General features: G+C 36.2%; 1 non-coding gene across 1 annotated transcript; it reads left to right on the top strand.

Annotated features, from left to right (window-relative positions):
- Positions 1 to 485: 485 nt before the first annotated feature.
- LOC125344399 lies at positions 486 to 562 on the top strand. The gene has a single exon (XR_007209522.1). It is a non-coding gene; the product is annotated as a small Cajal body-specific RNA 18 (non-coding RNA).
- The last annotated feature ends 7,602 nt before the right edge of the window (positions 563 to 8,164 follow it).

Genomic DNA, 8,164 nt, shown 5'->3' with positions numbered 1-8,164 from the left:
TAAAATGCAGTGCCCAACTAAAAATATGTTAGCTACTATTAACTTATAAGATGAGTCATGATGGGGTTTCCTTATTATAAGAATTTAAGAAAATATCCTTTATGAGCATGAAGGATTTACGAAGTATTTTTCGTATGTTGTTTTCCATTTCAACAAAAGAATTGAAAGAAATCAGCACAATGGCAGAAGTTTGGGCCTCTCTGCAGCACACAAGATGGAATTCTGGGTAGCTAAGATGAACTGAAATATGCATACAGAAATCACAGTAGAGCAGGGAGCTCCTGGGTTGCTGATGTAGCCCTGAGTCAACTGCAAGTATTTTTCATATGTGATCAGACCCCATGTGGTTGGTATGCTTGTCTGGTCCTGAAACTGCTATACAAAAATGGCCAGGGAATCTGGAGAAAGGAAATGAAGGGTGAGAGAATCTGAGGCTAGGCTGCAGAGGAGTGTAGCCGAGGCCCCTGCTTCAATAACTGTGAGCCTTGCCAATGAGGACATGACAACTGTGCCATCTGAATTCTGGGAAACGGGTGATGGATGTGTTCACAGATGAAGGGTGGGAAAAAATACAATGAAAATAAATTAGATGAAAACATGTATCTAGCATTTAAAGTAGATATTATTGAGAACAGACTCTGAGTTCAAGCCCCACAACAAAAAAACAAAATAAAGAACAAATTCTGAAACAATCTATTAAGGGAGGTCTTTAATGGCTGAGAAGATGCACATTTTTTGACACATTAGCTCCCATTCTGTTCAGGGGCAGAAGTGGCATCCAGTTCCCTCCACCTAAAAAGTCTTTGTGTGTTACAAACTGAAGGTCTTTGCATTCCCTGGCAACCCAGGAAACATAACTCCCTGGCCTTGGATTCTTCAACCTTGTCCTCACAGATGAAACTGGACAAAACTGTGAAGGAGGCAAAGCTTGTGTTTCCTCTGTGCTTTGTGTTTGCTGCTCCCTCATCCTTTCTGTTGCCCTTTGAGAAGCCAATACCCTCATGATCCCCTTTGTTTATAGAGGGTCTCCTGGCAAGGATCCCACTCTATCTTTCCTTTTCACTCAGAAGCCCATTTGCCAGCCCTCTCTCTGGATCCTCTGCCCTAATCTCACCTAAACCCACAATAATTGTTTATTAATGTTTGTTAAAAAATGTTTTTATTCCACAAGACTTTATTGAATACTATTTATGCATATGGAACTGTTCTAGGTACAGAAATGACTATAATGCAACCTGCGCCCTTCAGTAGAATGAAAAAGTAAAAACATGCCTGTAGTCATAAAACAGTATGATAATAATGAGATAGGATGTCAGAAGGTTTCTATGAGGACTATGAAAATGGGTAATTATTAAGAACTTAGAAAAGTGCCTAACACCTAATGTGTTATATGCATATTTGTTAATAAATCACATACTAGGAGGCAGAGTATGACAGTGCCTGAGGTAGTGAAAAATCTGAAGTGAATCTTGAAGATTTTTAAGGTCTAGCCAAGTAATGGAAGAGGTCAGGTGTATGTAGTTCACATCTGTAATCTTAGCTACTCAGGAGGCTGAGATCTGAGGATCATGATCCCAAGCCAGCCCTCGCAGGTTTCAAAGGCCATGAGACTCTTATCTTCAACAAACTCCTCAGAAAAAAGCCAGAAATGGTCCTGTGGCTCAAGTGGTAGAGGGATAGCCTCGAGCAAAAGAAGCCCAAGAATAATTCCCAGGTCCTGAGTTCAAGCCCCAGGACAATATATAGTCAATTAATAAACTGAATTAATGGCCTCAGTTTTTCATACTCCATGTATCTAAGCAAAATATGCCCTCTCATGTGACGTTGCTCGACAAAATTATACCAAAATAATTATTAGCTAAGAATATGATATTCAAACTTAATTTGGTATCTTATACTTTTATTTGTCAACTTTGTTTCCATAATTACTTCTAGGTCTACTCATGTGACCCTGCTTTCTCCAATGGGTCAGTAGCAAACAATACAACCATAATTTTGAAAAAGGCCCTTGGCCCTTGATACTACCAAGAACATGCCTAGAAGGAAAAGGATAGTTTAGTTATCCCAGCTGAGCCATTGTATACCAGCAAAAAGCCACATGGTCTCTCAAACACATGTGAGGTTCTACCTAAAACAGCAAAAGAACCTACCCAATCTACCTGTGGCTGACCATAGATACAGGAATGACCCCAGTGGAGACTAGAAGAAACCCTCAGTCCACCCATGAGCCCGTGAACAATAAGCATTTATTTTTAGAACCATTTTTATGCAGAATTGTTAGGGCAATAAGTAAATGAGACAGTGCTGTATATATTCTAAGCCAAGGAATTCTCAAATTCATTATTTCCTGAGCACCTACTTCATGTAAAACATTAGGGATAAAAATGGGACTCAAAGTGCTAAATTTCCACCCCAAAGGTACCTAGGACACAGAGACAAAATTTCATTAAAGTATAAATGTGAATTGGAAATATTATTTATTTCTTCATTTTATCAAGTAACCCAGTAAGAGTTTAAGTCCCATAATGGTGACTATGTTCACTAAAATAGCACCTGGTCCATAGTAGATTCCTAATAATTTTTTGTTAAATTACGTAATAATAACTAGCTAGTGGGCTGGGAATGTGGCTTAGTGGCAGAGTGCTTGCCTAGCATATACAAAGCCCTGAGTTCGATTCCTCAGTACCAGATAAACAGAAAAATCCAGATGTGGCACTGTGGTTCAAGTGCTAGCCATGAGCAAAAAAGAAGCTCAGAGACAGTGCTCAGCTCCTGAATTCAAGCTCCAGGACTGGCCAAAAAAACATCATCCTCAAATAACAAAATTCTCAAATAACTGCGGAGCTACATGATTTCAGAATTGAAATTTGGCTCAGAAGTATTGTCAAAAACGGTGGTTCGAGCTATACTTCTGATTCACCAATTCAGTATGATGTTGTTGTTTTTTTTATATACAGAGTTGTACTGAATGGTCAAAAGATATCTTCATGTAACTATCTGGACAAAAAGAAAATGAGATATATGTGTATTAGAACTAGGGAAGTGAAAGGGAATATCAAAATCAAGAGACAAATGATAAAAAGACAAATGATTCCAAAAGCAATACTTACAAAACCATTTGGTATAAACCAACTGTACAACTCATGGGGGTAGAGGGAAAGGGGAGGAGGGAAGCAGGGTTGGGGGAAATTGAGGGAGGAGGTTACAAGTTGAACAAGAAATGTACTCACTGCCTTACATATGAAACTATAACCCCTCTGTTCCTCACTTTGACAATAAAGGGGATAAAAAGAAAATGAGAAACAGATAGCCAAAGATAATATTTACTATGCTTCATGTCTCTCTTTGCATTGAGGAACATTCTCAGGAGGCCTCTTAATTACTCATCACTGGTTAGAACTGACTCACTGCAAAGGAAAATAAGAAACTGAGTAACACTATTATACTCTGTTATATAAGTTGGCTGTGCTTGCTTCTCTGTCAAGAAACCTTGGTCAGGAAGCCAGGTGTTGAGTATTTCAATAAGAGCATTTGTCACAGTAGAAATATCAAGCAAAATATTAGGAAATATTTTGAAACCTTAAGTTAGTTTGCTTACTGTATTTATAGTGATCTTTCTCTCAAATACAATTAAAATTAGAGGAAACTACAGCATGTTTGAAATATACATAAAGGAAATCATTTAACTTTCTAGAATGTACAAGAGGAAGTCATAACAGATTTTTTTCAGTTGACTGCCTCACTTTCCAAGTATTGAATAATAATACTGTTATTAGACTAAGGTGAAATAGTGATTAAGATAAGATGTACTATGTTTCTACTTAATCAACTATGCTCAGTTAATTAATTAGCTCTCCATACTTTTTAGGAAAAGAAACAATTGGATTCCATGTAGATGACATTTCCAATATAAATAAGACGACCTTTCTAAGAAATGTTTAAAAAATATTATGTATGTGTTAATGTACTCTGGACTTAAAAAATTGACAAAAAGTCATAGAAACATATATGACAGTTCCTTGTGACAGTTGGTCTAATTCATTCTTATAACCTCGCCCATTAGTTTCTGTGCCCTATAAAAATACTTTTAAAGCTGACACAAGTGGGCTGGGAATGTGGCGTAGTGGCAAGAGTGCTTACCTCGTATACATGAAGCCCTGGGTTCGATTCCCTAGCACCACATATATAGAAAACGGCCAGAAGTGGCACTGTGGCTCAAGTGGCAGAGTGCTAGCCTTGAGCAAAAAGAAGCCAGGGACAGTGCTCAGGCCCTGAGTTCAAGGCCCAGGACTGGCCAAAAAAAAAAAAAAAAAGCTGACACAAGTGGCTCATGCTTGAGGCTAACAGCTAAGGATCATGGTTCAAAACCAGCACAGGAAGAAATGTCTGTGAGATTTGTATCTCCAATTAACTACAAAAGATATTGAATTCTGTTTCCTGTATCATCTATACAACTGATTCTAGCCTTTAAAATATGGTAACATTGACCAACTTACCTAAGTTCAGTAGAAATTTTTCAATCCCAATATTTTTACCATTCCTTCATTTAAAGATTCTCTTACTTGTTCAGTTCTTTCGAAAACGACTCAATTTTGTATTTGATATTCTGGTGTTAAATTTGTGAAATATTTGAGCATTGGCTCTAGTATCTAGATTATAGCATAAGTTGTACCGTGGAGAAGTAGGAAATATTTAGTGGTCCGTACAGCTCTATAGCAGGACTAACCACATCTAATAGGGCATATCTTATGCTTATCAGAGTGGCAAAGAGGTGGACATTATTTTTGAGGAAAAGAAGTAGACAAACTTATAGCTATACAAGTTCCCAAGTTCCTCTTCTGAAATATGGTACAATAACTTCCACTTAAGAATGTTGTAAAAATCATTATTTAACATATTAGTTATCTTGAAAACTTGTTTCTTTTCTGCATCTTCACTAAAATGTAAGTTCTCTGAAGGAAGGATTTTTGCCTGTTTGGTCCTTAGTATATTTTTAGCATCTAAAACTGTGCCCTGTGCAAACAATTGTTGAACACATAAATGAAAAGTGTTTGTTTTGATTTTTTTGGCCAGTCCTGGGACTTGAACTCAGGGCTTGAGCACTGTCCTTGGCTTCTTTTGCTCAAGGCTAGCACTCTACCACTTGAGCCACTTCTGGCTTTTTCCACATATGTGGGGCTGAGGAATCGAGCCCAGGGCTTCATGTATATGACACAAGCACTCTACCACTAGGCCACATTCCCAGCCCCATCAAAAGTATTTAGTATGCAGTAAAGATTCAACAAATTTAGAAATATTGAACCTTAAGGAATTACATAGTATTGTTTTTCTTCAAATAATCATACAAGGACGTTTCAACTTAACATGTCCACTTGTGTGTTCAATGCACTTGTTCAGAGTTACCCCGTGATTATAATTTACTTTTCTTACTTTTTAATTTTTTTAATTTTATTGTAAAGAGGATGTACACAGGGGTTACAGTTACATGAGTCAGGTAATGAGTATATTTCCTTTTTAACAGTGTCACCCCCTCCCTCGTTCTCTCCCAGTGATTATAATTTAAATAAAGATGTTTATCTGCCCCTTCCTAGTAGTTCAATATATTTCCTTGAAATTTTACGGTTTTATTACATTGTTTGCTTTTTATTGTTTTCATTTTTAGCATTGCTTTATGTAATTCTCCGTTGTTTTACATTCTAAATAGGGTATTTGTAAAGTGAGTGTCCTAGCGAAGGCTTAGAACCTTTAAAGGGTACCTCCCCTCAATCCATTTGAAGGAAGGCAGGATATCAGTAGGATATGTGTTGATTGAAATATAGTGATCTCTTTAAAGGTAAAGACAGGTTCTCCTAGCTATTTATAAGTCAGCACTTATTTTTGCTTTTATTTGATTCCTTGAACTTTGAATATATTTTGAAAGGCAATTGAATAATTGTCGTGCTGGCCACTTCATATATGAGACTAAGCTATTGATCTCCAATCTGTAGAGAATGCTTAAAGCGTTAATCTCAATAATGACACAGCCTTTTCATACAGTGGCTTGTCAGATGAACAAAAGTCATTGATAAGTGAGGATGAGGATGCTTCTATTACCATGAGACACATAAATGTAATGATTCATATGAAAAGAAAATCAGGCCTTTGGGATCATAAATCTTAATTACAACCAACTAATCTTCCACTGGTTGTTTTTTATCCAGTATTTGGGCAAAAACTATATATTGAGCATCTGCTATCCATTTGAGTTCCAGCTTCAAACTTAATAATTCCATGTCCTTGACCACCATTCTGTGACTGTTTCCTTACCTGAGAAAATGGTAATAATTATAGTAACTTCTCTACAGAAGTGTGGGCAGATTAAAATGGACAGTGATTTATAAATACATGTAGCCCTTGGAATATATTTTTCAACTGTTGCCCATCATGGTCTCATCCTTCTGAGTGCTCCTTTCTTGTCAGCCTCCTGAGTGTTTGGATTACAAGTGCACACCACCACCTCCAGCTATAGAAATCAGTAAGCAAAAACTTTCTAAATAGATTCTCACAATCTTCATATTATCCTAGAGGTAACATGTTCAATTTAAAGTAGAAAGATTCACCTCAATTGCCACTATTTGCACACAACCATTTTGATTTAAAGAAATTGCAGCTCAAAGAAGTGAATTCAACAAAGTGAATAGTAGATACCTTCAACAACTTGAATGACTAATGTTACTAATCTAGTATCCAAAACACATTTCTGAAATACCAAGATTCTTCTAGCTGGACCATATACCATTCATATGAGATGTGAGGATATCATCTCTGCTTGGACTGCTGAGATTAACTTTTTCTTGAGACTCCCTTCACACTCCTGAAGGCTTGAGGCCCCAGGAGTTTGTTATACACTTAACACTATACTTCCTACTCCTAGTATTGTAGCTCTACACAAATATCTTTAGACAAAAACACTACAGTAAAAAATGCCCTTTCATTTCTCAAGTTGTCAAGACTGAGAGAGAAAAAATATGCCTGTTATTCAGATATTGGCCTACCAATCACTCTGTGTGATGTTTTGAGTGGTACTCTCTGACATTAGCTTGAATAAATCAGTACTCCTGACAGTACAAAACACTTCAATCCCTGAAAAAAAGGTCTCTCTGGTAGTTTAAACTATATTATCCTGGAGATATAAGTAAAGATGTATTTATGTAGATAGATAGACAGAAAGATAGATAGATAGATGGATGTACTTGTAGATTAAAATGTACACATTTTACAGTGTTAATTTTGTCATTTTATGCACTATAGGTAGATGGTCAATGATAGAGATATATAGATATAAACTACATTTATCTGACCAGAATATTTATGTGTCTCTACATATATAGATGTGTGTATATACATGTATTGGGATTGCTGTGCATGTAAATGCTAGTTTCTAGGGTTTGGGCTTTATATAATTTTTTATTTAACAAAACTATGTTAATAGTGATTTTATATATCTAATGGCTGTACATACTGCATCATGTATTCTATGTATTTACCAAGCATGTGACATTGAGCAAATATTACTTGGGAACCAGTGAAATAGATAAACACATGTTTATCTCTAGCTACATTCTTAAGAAATTTCTGATACTTCTGAATATCTAAGTCCTGCTTATATGCATTATTTCATGTAATCATCATAGATAGTCCTTAGAGTCAATGTCATTATGTCAACTTTAGAAAAGGAAGCTCATAGGAATAACTTGCTCAAGGACATATGTGTAGTAAGTAGCATGACCTCACAGTCTTTGAACTGTGCATCATACAAGGAAGTAGAAGAAAGCAAATGATAAAAAAAAATGAGATTCATTTTTGGCAAATCTTAGAATGAAAGTTGAAGATATTTGCTAAAATTGTTTCTATAATCGTATCTGTGACTTTAATTATCTCCATTCACTGAAAGGAGAAAGTATAATAATAACCATCTTTAAAGTGGAACAGTCACGGCTGACAGGACACATAAGCAATTCAGAAAATAATTTAAGTGAAGTTGAAACCAGTATGAGCATATAGCCATTATTCTATTCACCTTAGAGTTTGCTAGTCATGATTAATTGCAGGGGAAAATGTTTGAAGAATATATTGTTTGAAAAAGTGACAGAGGTGAATGAACTCCAAAGAGAGCTAAAGATGA

This window comes from Perognathus longimembris, chromosome 28 (genome assembly GCF_023159225.1).
Source record: "Perognathus longimembris pacificus isolate PPM17 chromosome 28, ASM2315922v1, whole genome shotgun sequence".
In the NCBI taxonomy this organism is placed as follows: Eukaryota; Metazoa; Chordata; class Mammalia; order Rodentia; family Heteromyidae; genus Perognathus; species Perognathus longimembris.
The sequence above is the reverse complement of the archived record's forward strand: the minus strand, read 5'-3'. Positions and strand labels throughout refer to the sequence as shown.